General features: G+C 38.8%; 1 protein-coding gene across 1 annotated transcript in view; it reads right to left on the bottom strand.

Annotated features, from left to right (window-relative positions):
• The window catches only part of SGIP1 (SH3GL interacting endocytic adaptor 1), a 169,307-nt gene that overhangs the window by 146,153 nt on the left and 11,038 nt on the right, over positions 1-12,116 (bottom strand). The gene's annotated exons all lie outside the window — the stretch shown is intronic.

The following is a 12,116-nucleotide window of genomic DNA, read 5'->3' as shown; positions in this document are numbered from 1 at the left end:
GATGTAAATAGACTGCATTTATGTGTGAACTCCTATAAGTTTGATATTATTGGGATGATTGGTTGTATTGCTTGAGAATTTTGGCTTGTTGTAAAATTTTTAATTTCAGTTGCTGGGAAAGATCATTTTTACATGTTGTAACAGCAATAGCAGTTTTATCCTTTCATATGCCCTTAAATATGTTACCAAATTTTCCCTTGCTCAGTAATTCTCCTGTTGTGACATCTTCATGATTGAGAATGTATTTCTTATTCTAGTTATGGCCATACTGATACCATGGTACTCTTGATTAGAACATTGACTTCTTTTGCCATTTAAAAAATTGAGGTAAAATTCATAGAACATAAAACTTGCCATTTTAAAATGTTTTAAAAGTATATTCAATATGTTGTATAGCCATCACCACTAATTCCAGAGCATTTCCATCACCCCAAAGAGCCCCCACACCTGTTAGCAATCACCCCAAATTCTTCCCTTTCCCCAGCCCCTGGAAACAATTAATGTACTTTCTATTTCTATAGATTTGTGTGTTTTGAACATTTTATAAACATAGAATCATGCAACATGTGACCTTTTGTGTCTGGCTTCTTTTACATAGCATTGTGTTTTCAAGGTTCATCCATGATATAGCATATATCAGAACTTCATTTCTTTTTATAACTGAATAATATTCCATTGCATAAATGTGTACCATTTTTTGTTTATCCATTCATCAATTATGGACAGGAACAATTTAAGTGTTAAAATTTTAAGTTCAACGTTAGTGTATCCACAATTATAATTATGATGATATCAAGATTATAATACATATGGTGTGAACAAAATGCTGTATAGAAATGATATGTAAATTATTTGTCAGCATTTCCTGCAAGTGTGATTATTTTCTAAGGCACTTCTAGCTCTGATTTTATGAAATATATGAATATTATTAGTATTTTCATCTATAAAGTTTAATGCATTAAGCATTATTTTTAAAATGAATGAGAAAAATGGTAGGCAGATAAATTATTCGCCACATGTTGTAATGATCATATTTTGAATTTCAGAATGCAGTATTTGAAAAAAGTCAATACATACAGGGAAGAAAATGAGTATAACTAAGTATATTTTCAATGCAATTTTTACAATTTAGCAGAGATTGCATCTTAATATAAGTCACTATTAAAATCATGCCCTTGTGGAAAAAAATAACACTTTCTGATCTGCACACTCATTTGAACAGGGTCGAGTTGGCAGCAGAAGTAGGGCATCTTGCACAAATCATCCTGACTGGTAGGGGAGGGGGAGTTCTGGAGCCTTGGTTTTAAAGGGTACCACTAACACATATCCAATGCCATGCTTTGCAAGGAAGCTGGGCACACAGTCTGCCTTCATCTCCATTGCAAGCTTGGAAGCAAGCCTGTCTATGCTTTTGTGAATCTGAACCTACATCAGGTTGAGCCAACTCAATCAATGGGGAAATACAAATGCCTACTTCATTTTTATTCAGCTGCTCAGAGGCTTGCAGCGCAGTTTCCTAGGACAGCATGCCAGAGAAGCTCCAGGAAGTAGAGCTTCCTTAAAGAAGGCACATGCTGCCATTAGCCATGTGGCATTTCAGAGGGCCAGAGAAGACCCTTCAAAGGAAAACAAAACAGCTCCAGCTAGGGCAAGGTTGTTATCATTTCACACCAAAACACAAGAGTACAGCTATTTTATAAACAGCTAGGAGAGCATCTTACTGAAGATTATAAATAAACAGCAGAATCTAAAGGGCTGTCCATTTACTAATAAGAATATATTGTGCTCCACTGACTGTAGAGTCTGACTTAGGAGGTTGGGGTTTTTTTCATTCTTGGGGTTAGTCTGGTGATATAGTCAATACTTTCCTGGTTTGCAGTGGTGTGAGAGGTAGCATTGTATAATGCTGATGACTGCACATTCCTCAGCCAGAATGTCTGGGTTTGAATCCTGGTTTAACCATGATATAACTTTCTTATCTTGGGCAAGTTACTTAACCTCTCTGAATCTTGGGTTTCACATCAGTAAAATGGGGATAATATAACAGCCATCTCACAATGCTGTTGTAATGGTTCAGTGAGTAAGTATTGATAGAGCGTGTGGAACAGGGCCTAACACAGAAAGAACTTCCTCCTCCTCCAAGTCTGTAAGAGAAATGGCCAGGGCTTGGATTTGGTCAGTTTAAACCCTTCTTTGATTTCATCTAATTCTTCCTTAAGTGTATGAAAATAAAGCAACTCTCTGGCACTGTAAGGCCACAGAGCTGCTAAATTGGTGCCGCTGGGATTTAAAGAATCTTGATATGCATGTAGGATGAAAAGTAGTCAAGGATACCTTTGTGGGAGTCAGACATTAATTCAACAAATATTTACTAAGTGCTCATTATGTGCCTGGCGTTTTGCTCATGCTCAGCGTATTTGCTTCTTGATGAACAACAGGGACAGGGCTCCTTCTTTGTACATGGAATGGACCTTGAAGGACTTGGAAGAGTTCTATGAAGAGAGCTGCAAAAAACAGCCTTGGCAAAGGTTCAGAGATAAGATAAAGATGGTGGACAGAGGAGAACAGAGAGTTTATTTGGGGCATTTCTGCTTGTGGAAGCCTAAAGAACTTGATACCACAAGTGTTAGAGAAGAAATAATGGAGGCTTTGGACAAGAGCAAGGAGTGAGCAAATACATACATATATATTTTTTCCTGGAGGGAAATTGGGTGGGTCCTGGGAGTATGGACAATTTGAAATTTATTTCAGGATTCCAGGATTGAAATGGGGTCCAGATTTACAGTAGTGGGTGAGAGAAAGAGGAAGAGAATACAGAGAGGTATTATGAAGAGAGAACTGATAGTACTTAGTGATTGAACCTACGAGATAAAAGAGAGGAATAAAAGATGATGTCATGTTCTCCTAACCAGTTAAAGCATTAATGTGTCTCAAGAAATAGAATCTGTGAGATTACTCAGTTTAAAGATAATCAACTTTATAGATTGATTTTATTGATAAATCGGGTCTTAACAAAACAGCACACTGAAAATTATTAGCAAAGCTGGAATGAAATTTCCAATCCGGTGTTTCTACTGCTACACCAAGGGAAATGTCATGGTAGCTCATAAAAAATACAGGCAGACTCAAATTTGAATTTTCTACACAAGCTATGGAACCTTGTTCTGTCTGAGCCTTGGAGCATGTACCTAATCTCATAAAACTATAAAGAACAAGACAAAAGATACTTAATTCCGTAGAGTTCAATGGTGGTTGGGTTTTCTCTCTTCTATAGTTGACTGCAACCTTGTTTAGACTCTCAGGAGCACCTTTTCTTCTGAAATTGTATAAAACTGTGGATCAAGGCAACACACATTCAGTAACTACTAGGAGAGAATTCTTGAAACTCTACTGGATTCCTAAGAGGATTTGTTTACTGGTAATGGAGCAAAGTGTGTTTGGTAGGTACAAGAACAGGATGAGAGCTATATAATGTGATTCAGAAACAACTGCAGCATAAACCAAGCAGCAGTGAGCAAATGAAGCCTGTCGTACACATTCAGATGGACACTCAGTGCTTCTAAACTCAGACGCTAACCCAGAGTGCCAGAGTGTCAGGGCGACATCATCCTGCCGAACCCTATCATTTTACAGATGAGGGAACTGAGGCCAGAAGAGGGTGGTATAGGAAGGGGGTGTATGCCAAAGTGAAGGGAATAGGACCGTGATGTGGTTAAGAGCACAGATGGGAGATTCGGGTAGACCTTAGTCAAATCACTTAACTCTCTTGGCCTCACTGCTGATAACCTCATTTTTACAATAGAAAAAAAATAATACCATCTGTATGAGGAGGCTGTGAGCAGCAGATGAAATGCTTCATGAAAAATACTGCACACAGCCGGCTGAGGGTCATTTTGAATTCTTTATACTAACCCCGCCCCACTTGCACGCAAAATGATCATATATGCTCTGAAGCATGACTTTTGTGAGGCAAGTGCACTGAAAGCCATTGTCCCCTCAGCTTTCTGCGCAGTCCCCTAAGACCACAAGACCCAGGTTAACCATGACCCTAACGTGAAGCTATTGCCAACACCCCCCTGCATTATAAATATTGGTGGCAGGGATTTGGTGAGAGGGAATTGCAAGAGTTAAGAGAAAAACAAAACTTGGCTGATGTTTTGGTCTCTGAGGTCCCAGTGGCAGTCGGCCAACATGCTTTGTTGTGGCCAAGGGGAACTAAAGGAATGGCAAGCACCTTAAAGGGAGAGCTTGTTTTGTTTTCTTCCTGGGGGAAGGGTTTTCCATATAATGGTTGAAATCATTTCTGTCAGCACCAAATGATGGGATTTCTGATATAAATTACCTGCCATAATGCAACTATAGAACAAAACTGATTAAGTGAGCAATTACTCTGTCCCAGGCACTAAGCTAAGCACTTTAGATGTGTTAGCTCATTTATTCCTCATAATAACCCTATGAGATAGGTATTAGTATAATAATATTGATTTTAAAGTTGAGAAATTTTAAAACAGAAAAGAGAGGCATACAGAGGAGAAGTGAATTACCTGAAATTGCACAGCTAGTAATCGAAGGAGCCAGGATTTGGCCCAAGTGGCCTAGATCAAAAGGCTGCTTACTCATCTTAGCAATGCTGTTTTATAGCCAACTAAACCCGACTACATGAGGTGGACAGGAGGGCAGAGACCACAGAACAACAACATAGGAAGCAGCAGGACCATGCAAAACAGGTAGGGGAACGTGAGAAGAAAGGAGGGAAGGGAGAAGAGGGAGCAGTGTAACAGTGGGAAACAGTACACGGTGCAGAGGAGGAGGTGGAGGAACCACACCAGCAGAGCCTGGAGATTGTGTTGCTAAATGAATCTGCCCAAGTCAGTAAAGACTTTAAAATGCACAGCTAGTAATACAAGCACAGTCAAGAGCTCAGCTGGGGTGATGAGAGGGGATAGAGGTCCCATATGAAATCTTTGACTGTTCTTAACAATGGACAAGAGCCTCACCATCCCAGCTCCCTCAGACAAGCCCAAGACGGTGGGTGGCAGTCCTTAAACACAGTGATTCAGAGATACAGATTAAGGGACTTAGTGGTTCCCTCTTGTTCTGCCACTTCCTAGCTGTTCATGAGACCTTGGGCCTTTTTTCTCATTCATCCAATGGAATTGAGAATAACCCCGTAGGGTTATGGTGAGATAAAGGTGATAGGCCAGTTATATAGACCTTTACTCAAAGTCTGGAACATGGATAAAATATACATAATAGCAATAATGACAATAATCACGACCAACCTTGGGTGACTGGGACCCACCTTTCTATGAGTTAATTACATGTTCAGAGAACATGCAGAGTCTTGGGCTTTTGCACACTTTGGGGGCATGTGCCTCACACACAGAGTTAATCTATACTGCTGTTTTTCCAGCTATGACTAAAGAACTTGTGATGAGAAAAAGAAATACAATGTGCAAGAAAAAGGCAATACCTAAGCGCTGCATTTGTATTTACTGCAGAGTAAATAGCATAAATGCTCTATCTCAGGTTTATAAATAATCTTGGAGAGGAGCTGCATATTTTTACACATTTCTAAAATACACATTTTATTATAGTTATTGAGGACTGAGCATCTGGTAAAAATACTAAATTAAAATCAGTGGTTAAGCCTTAACTATAATGAAGCTATTAATATGGAATTGGGAACTATAACCCTTGCCAAAGCAGAATAACTTCATTTCTCATATTAAACAAAAGTCAACTGATGATTGAATTGTCCCTGAAATGCTATAAAATAAAAGTTCTATTATACTTAAACTAGGAAATGTGTCCAATAGATTGTTGAGCAAACAGGGGAAATAGATTTCTCATTCTAGTATAGAAGACATTGTAAATTTCTCTGAAACATCCAAGGTAGTTTATTAGTTTGCTTTAACATACAGTGCCCACAGAGACCTCTAAAGTAAAATGTAAGAAATTGAAAACTAATCTAATTAAAAACAATCAGAACAAAGACATCCTGGAGAATAGTTTTGTTACCTCTATAATCATCTACTCACTTTTTTATTAGACAGAAATTTTTATGTGAGGTATTATAGATGTTTCGTGATATTACAGGAACTGGACAGGAGTCTTCTCAAATCTAATTTTTATCTGGTGAGAAGAATTAGGTGAGTATATTATAATCATATTACTTATTATTAACTAATAAATGTGGTACAAATGATACCACTGTGTTTCCCCTTATGTGGGAATATATTAAATATAATTTCTTAAAGATAACAATTGACAGGCAATATTACTTCATGATTTACAACGTTAAGTTTAGGAGTCAGATCAGGTTCAAGACCTAAACATTTGGAGAAGTCATGAGCTCTCTGACCTCAATTTTCTCATCTCTGTAAGGGGGTAATTATCATAATATCAACCTCATAGACTTGTTGTGTAGGTTAAATGAGTTAAATGCTTATAGATAATTTAAGAATAGTTTCTGGCACAAAGCAGGGACTCAGGAAACGGTATCTATTTTTATGTTACTAAATCTAAACTCTACTTCAATATTTCCTCCTCTTGGTAGGGAGGGAGTGATGGTTATAGCTGTACCTACTTGTTAGAAGTTATGGAGCCTTTCAGGGATAATGTTATTCTTTGCCTTCCCTATTATGCACTATCTGGAGATCCAGGGCGGCTCTGGGCAGCTTTCTTTTAGTACATTAGAGGGCAGCTATATTTTAGTGAGGCTTAACTAGAGGATAGGAAGAAAAGGAAGGAAGAACTAAAGTCAGTTACGAGCAAGTCTAGTGGAAGAGATGACTCAGAGGTTCTGGACATAAAGAGGTGTTCCTTTCACCAATCAGCGGCACAGATGAAGGTACTATACATGTACTTACAGCTTCATAATTTAAAAATTGTATTTCCACAGGCTTTGATATGGGGAAATGGAACAGTCTGAGGATTAGTTTTATGGTCTAGGCTCACGTCAGTAGTGAATAAGAAAAACTTTCTGGTAAACAATGGGAAGAATTAACCCTCAGGTTCATAACTCAGCCAGCACAGATGCTTAGAGTGCAGAGCAGGCGCAGCAGCAGGCTCTTCAGAAGGGCTTAAATAGAGAGGGGGGCACTTTTCTGTTCTTTCAGAAAATGTCCTAAAAGATTCCTCCTTCCCTCTGGAACAGCGTAGCAACGAGGCAGTTGCCATGTTGAGATTTGGCTAACATTCATTTAGGAGATAGAGCAATACGATCAGAAGCCTTCTAAGGAATCTGCGAGAGTCCAGGCATGGATGGAACCCAAAATATGAGTGGCTAGCCCCAGAAACTGCTCAGGTACCAGGTCAGAAACTAGGAGAGCTGGCAGCAGCCAGGGAGCACAGGTGCAGAGCAGCTCCAGGCGAATAACCAAGAGCACAGTCAGTAGACATTGTGGAGCACCATGTGACATGTTCTGGAGAGCTCCCTGAAGCGAGGACGTATACAGGCATGGGGTGTGTGTAATAGTAACAACGACAACCGCAATCAAAAGAACTATAGCAACGGCTATGATCAATTGAATACAAAGGTCACAGGAAATACGTTAAAAGCACTGTGACCTGTAACACTTGCAACAATTTTGACTCACCCTCTCCTATCAGGTTAGGTCCCATAGTTTAAAAAGCTCTTTGAGAATCCCATTCAGTGCTTCCTTCACAGCATGTTGGTCACTTATAGTCATTTCATTATCCATATTAATTTATTGTAAGCTCCGCAAGGCCTGGGTTCATGATGTTTGCTCATCATATATATCTAGTGCTTAGTACAATGTTTGCAGCCTCAATAAATACTTGCTGACAATTTTGTGAATTTGTGATAGATTAAAAAGCTAAGAACGAACAAACAAAAAAGCCTGAAGCTCAGGCCTGCCCAAAGGAACAGAGCCAGTAAGTTATAGGTATGATTTGAATCCAATTTGTTTTGACTTTCAAGCCTGTTCACGTACCTTCTGTATCAAAATAGTAATTAGATAAGAAAACCAGAGTCTTTAGTATAAAGGAGGCTGGAACAGGAATAAGTCCCACCTCCAGGAAGCCTCATATATTTTCCTCTGGGTTACAAACACATTTTAGAGCACAGGCACTTTCCGCACCTGCAGCGTAGCTAGAGTTGGAGGACTGCACAGGTAAATCTTGTTTAAGGAGACAGTAGGGATCTCTGTCAATGAACTCCAGGGAGGACACGAGGGTTTAATGGAAACATTTGGGGAGAAAAATGGAACATAGGGAGGTCAGACTGTCAACAGCAAGATCTCGTAAGTGTTTCTATCTTTCTGATCTGGACTAGAGAGAAAGAGCCTCAGTGATGAGAGCAAACCTAATAAACCGATTCAGTATCAAAATGACTATCAAAGAATTGAAGTGCTTCAAAGCCATTTAAAGACAAGTACATAAAAACACACACCACATAATATACTTGGATCTCTAACATTTTCATTTTTTTTCACCTGTCAGCATGCCTCAGAAGAAATGTAATACCAAAACCATTTGGGTTAGAAAAAGAGTTTATTCAATAGCTGAGTTAAACCTTTACTTTGAGCCCTCAGACCTCAGCAGTGATGGTGCCGAGTAGTTTTGGGAAGGACACCACAACCCTTTCCACCCTCTCTTCTCTCAAAAAAAACCCAACAACAAAAAAAAACAACAAAAACCCAGAATATAGCTACTCAACTATATCTACTCAAGTCCATGTCCATCCCACATCCAAAGTAATTGTTTGAAGATGCAAATGGAAGCATGACCTTCTCCTTAAACCCATCCAGTGGCCCTCCGTTGCCTTGGGGTATATTCCAGACTTGTCTCCATGTCACATAAAGCCCTGCCTGGCCTGACTCTTGCCTTCCTTCTCTCTGTCTCCTTCCCCCCCTTTCACTGATCTGTAGCCACACTGGCTTTCCTTTCGTTCCTTGAGTTCACCAAGTTCCAAACCCTTTGCCTCTGAATCTTTCACTCCTGAAATACTGTTCCCAGATCTTTACATGTCACAGTGTGAAGAAGTATCAACTTAAATGCCTTCCCTGACCATCCAAGTTGTTTTGACTTGCGCCACCACTCCCCATTCTCTTTCACGTGATTTTATTTTGTTTTTGTTTTTTCATGGATTTCACCACCATCTGAAACGATCCGGTTTATTCACTTGGTTTGTTAGTTTTGTCTCCTCTTAACAGAATGCAAGCTCCATGACAGCAAGGGCTGCATGTGTTTTGCAAACTTGTATCACATATCTAGAGCCAGGGGCTAGCTCATCGCATTCCACTGCCACTAAAAACTTCCTGTCTTAGTCCAAATTGATCAAGAGAGCAACAAACTCTGTTCTTGAGTGTGCCAACTTGAAACACATTGCCACAAAGATAGAAGATAGAAAAAAATCAAGGGAAGAAATTCAGATTAAATAATTTGATCTGGCAATTAGACTGAGTGAATTAGAGTTTGATGAAATTATATAAAGAACTATACAGTATGTATAATTAGGCCAAGATAGATTTCAGTTGAACACACTTTAAAATGTATTTTAAATTGTCCCACTACATATTTATTATTGAAACAATATTGTTACTCAGTTTAACAAAATTATATGTTCCCCATCCAAGTAAATAATTCAGCAAATTAAGAAAAGTGTTTCTCTCTTTGTACCTGGAAATGAAGAAAAACAGTTGTATGTATGAAAGGTTGCTGACTAGTTTTGAGATTCTGTGCTCTAGTACTGGGGTGTCAGGATGTATTTCCACTACAGTTAGCCCCTCTCCCCAATGCCAACTTGAAATGCATTGCCACAAAGATAGAAGATAAAAAAAAATCTAGTTAGCAAACTAGTTAGCAACTACAAAATTATCTAACCTAACCCTTTACTTGAAAACAGTTTCCAAGATACTAAATATAATAATGGCCCTAATATTACATATTTATATAAAGATTCATAGCTTGCAAAATACTTTCTCATATATTTTGTGCTTTGATATTTACAACCAAGTGAGAAAGGCAGAAAAGCTCATGTGATTTACCGCTCTACACATGGGAAAATAAAAAGATCGTGACTTGCTCGAGATACACAGCCAGGACCTTCAAAGAGGTCAGAAAAAAAAAACAATCAATTCCTGACCTAGCCGGTTTGACTCAGTGGTTAGAGCACTGGACAGCAAACTGAAGGGTCCCGGGTTCGATTCCAGCCCAGGGCATGTACTTCGGTTGCAGGTTGAATCCCCAGCTCTGGCGGAGGCACGTGTGGGAGGCGACCAATCCATCTCTCTCTCCCCCCCTTCCACTTTCTTTGAAAAGCAATGGAAAAAATATCCTCGGGTGAGCATAAAAAAAAAGAAAAAAATCAATTCCTACTCACCTGGCAAATTCTTGTCCTTATTATCATAGCTAATAAAGAATGGTGCCAGGAGATGTTAGAATATTTTGAGTTGAAATCAATTTCTCTTTCTACTACTTTGCAAATAGCCTGCCCAAAGTCACTCAGCTGGCTGGGACCGTGCCAGGACTAGAACCCAATACAGAACTTTCACCACCTCATCAAGCTGTCTTATTACACGAGAATTTCTATCATACCGTGTGGCTCATTAATATGAGCCATTCTAGCTCAGTATAAAAATCAGTCTCCAGTGAGCAGTCTAAATGTCTAACACGGGAATAGTAAAATAAATTATTATGGGATGAAATATTATGCAACCAGCAAAAATAATGCTTTTGGAGACTGTTTCACGACAATGATAATGATAGCTAACATTTCTTGATTGAGCATTTACTCTGCACCAAATATTGCTCTTTATGTATATTGTATGTTATATGTTACATATATAGTATATATTATAATAAAATAGTAACTATGTATAATATATTAAACTCATTTAATACTTATAATAATTTCAGGTAGAGATTATCTCATGCAGAAGAAGAAACTGAGCCACAGAGGGGTTAAAGAACTTGCCTAAATTCACACATTTGGCAAGGACAGAGAGATGAGGATTTCAATTCAGGAAGTTTGTCTCCTGATCCCAAGCTTTTAACAAATGTACATGCTACCTAGGATAACGATTACAATCTAATATAAAGTGAAAAAGTCATGTGTTTCTGTCTATACACACACACATATATATACATGCATAGATATCATGTGATGATAAAATGGGGTTCTTTGACACAAATATATATTTTGACCATAAAGCTTTTAAGAGCTAGTGTTCATGAGTGCTTACATAAAATTCCAGGTTAGTGCTAAGTGCATCCATACATCATCTTATTTCATTTCCCCACAATCTTATGTGGAAGGTGTTATTTCACCCACTTTACTGATGATATTGCTCAGCCTTCAAGGGCTTCATATCATCTATCCCCAAAGCCCATGATCTACACTCAGCACATTCTAGCAGTGGTTAATTATTTCATAATAATGAGATTATTGGTGATTTCAACTTCTTCTTTGTATCTTCCTATTTTCCACATGTTGTACAATGAAATCTGGTTTCTCTTTAAATGAGAGGCAAACAATTAAAGGAGTCAGGCAGAATGTGTGTGATAGTGGATTAACTGCATTCACCTGGAACAAGAGTATGGCTGTCAGCCAGAGCGATCCCACACAACAGATGGGTACTTTGGGGAAAGCACAATTCTGGGTACTACCTGGCATCCAGGAACTATGCTAGAGCCTTTGATGTACCCAGCAGAGTAACACTTAATAAGCTTTACCATGGATCAAATACTCTTCTAAATGTTTTGCATATATTAACTCATTTAATTCTCATGATAGCCATATGCTTGGTGGCTTGACTATCCCCCCAAAGGTCTATGATCCCTCAACAGAGTTTATTTAATCACTGGCTATTTATTGAGCACTTACACAAGCCACACATTGAGAATACAAAAACCAGTAAGACATGGTCTCTACTCTGGCAGAGTCCTTTGTCCTTGGGGGAGGAATGAACAAAGTAGGTATAAGAACAGAAAATAGCTATGATCTATTGAGAGTTTAACACTTTGCCTCAAGACTATAGCATCAACCCATACTTAAGTTGGCTGCCAGCCTGCCAGGCTGCTCTATGGATTTTGGACTTGCCATGCCAGTCCCCACAATCAAGTCTTCTCTCGCTCTCTCTTTCTCTCTC

The sequence above is a fragment of the Miniopterus schreibersii genome (assembly GCF_964146895.1).
Source record: "Miniopterus schreibersii genome assembly, chromosome: 8".
Classification (NCBI taxonomy): Eukaryota; Metazoa; Chordata; class Mammalia; order Chiroptera; family Miniopteridae; genus Miniopterus; species Miniopterus schreibersii.
The sequence above is the reverse complement of the archived record's forward strand: the minus strand, read 5'-3'. Positions and strand labels throughout refer to the sequence as shown.